Below are 1942 nucleotides of genomic sequence, written 5' to 3' on the forward strand. Positions count from 1 at the left end.
TGGCAAGGGACACACTGACAAAGGAGATTAATCAGAACTGGCTTTGACAAGCACTGTGGCAATTGGATTAAAACAGACATGTGGGGGGAAGAAGAACGAACTGGGGATGAGGGTGGAGAAAACAGTGCAACAATGAATGAATGAAAACCCAAAATCTCGGTAAATGTTCATTAAAACTAATAAAATTTAATAATAAAAAAGAATTGGCAGACACTGAAATAATTTAGATGTACCATGAAAGCAGGAGCCAATTGTAATAAGGAGGAAGTTGGACTGCACTGAATGCATTGACAAATAATAAGACCCTATGATCAATGGGATACAAGTTGGTATGTTTCAACTAACAGCCCTGAATGTGCTCAACAGTCTATGCCAGGAAATTTGAAGGATAGCTGTCTGACCAACTGACTTGTGAAGACTCATATTTATTCTCATTCCCAAGAAAGTCTATCTAATATAACATGGAAATTATTGAACTATATTTAGTGTCACATGCAAGCAAAATATTGCTGAAAATCATAAAAAAATGGCTAGAATAGAATATTGAGATACAACCAGAAGTTCAAACCAGAAATTCAAGCTGGCCTCAAAAGGGGTCTTGGCACCAGAATATCACTTATATTATATGTATGTTTTTGAATCAATTTTTCATTAATTTCCATGATGCAGGGGCGGGGGTGTGTGACCAACCAAATACATCTACCACACTACTTTAAAAGATGGCAAAAATTGTACACCAGGAAAGTGGCAGTTCTGCAGCAATGTCAAGTGTTTCTATCCCAGGAAGTACAGGCAGTAAGAGCAGTTGTAGCAGCAGAGGAATCTTCACTGGCTGGTTCTATGGTGTTTTATTTCAGCCTCATATCCTTTTACCTGATCTTGTTCCAGCTCTGCTATAGCAGCTTTTCTGATGATCCTTTGTCTCCCCAAGAGTCTTACAGCAATTCCTTTCTCAGTTATGAGTGTTTCAGAAGGCCTCACTTTTACACTTTAACCATTTTTTGTGGGGAAATATAAACAATAAAATTTTGCTTCTATCATTTAGTCTTATTCCTTGTATGTTCTCTGACATGAAACTAAAATCTTGGAATTTACAATGTTAAGAACTATATTGACTAAAGTGAAACTATTTTATATGCAATTCAAAGTGAAAATTTTCTAGGCTATTATTATCTTTCTTTTGTGTCATTTCTGTTCACAGAAAGGAATTAATGATGATTGTGCAGACTGGACACATGCACAAAGGGAAGCAAAGTTCTGACACAAGCAGGGTGGAAGGGTCCTGAAGTGACCATATTTCCTCAGACTTGCTTCCAAAACGGTAGAGTCTCTAGAATCACTTCCCCAAGGAAGGAGAAGTGAATGTTTATCTTTGTCTATCTATCTACTGTGGACAAGACACAATTAGGAACTTGTACATATTCAGTCTTTAAAAAATTCTCTATGAAGTGTGTATTTTATTGTTGCTTTTTTTAAGGTGAAAATTGAAGCTTGAGGCCACACAACACACAGCCATTTCTGTCTCACTGCAGTGTTAAGATATGTCCACTTACATCTTTTTGAATGTTAGAGTCACCAAGCTAGGGAGAATGAGTTAGAGTTATTTAAATTATCTATTTTCAAGAGGATTCTAGTCTGTTATTTTATTAATGTCATAGATTTCATTTATTGTTTTTCTTATATCGAACCACCCTTGCATAGCTCTTAAGAAACCCACTTCATCAAGATGATATTGTCATTTTGATATAGTGTTGCATTCTATTGCCTAATATTTTGTCAAGAATTTTTGTGTTTATGTTCATGAGAGATATTGGTCTGTTGTTGTTGTTTGTTGTTGTTATGTGCCATCCAGTCGTTTGTGACTTGTAGCGACCCTATGGACAACAGCCCTAAACCCTGCTCTATCCTGTGCCAATCGCATTGCCTCTGACACACCCATCCC

The sequence above is a fragment of the Elephantulus edwardii genome, unplaced genomic scaffold (assembly GCF_000299155.1).
Source record: "Elephantulus edwardii isolate Elephantulus edwardi_28Jun2011 unplaced genomic scaffold, EleEdw1.0 scaffold00542, whole genome shotgun sequence".
NCBI lineage: Eukaryota > Metazoa > Chordata > Mammalia > Macroscelidea > Macroscelididae > Elephantulus > Elephantulus edwardii.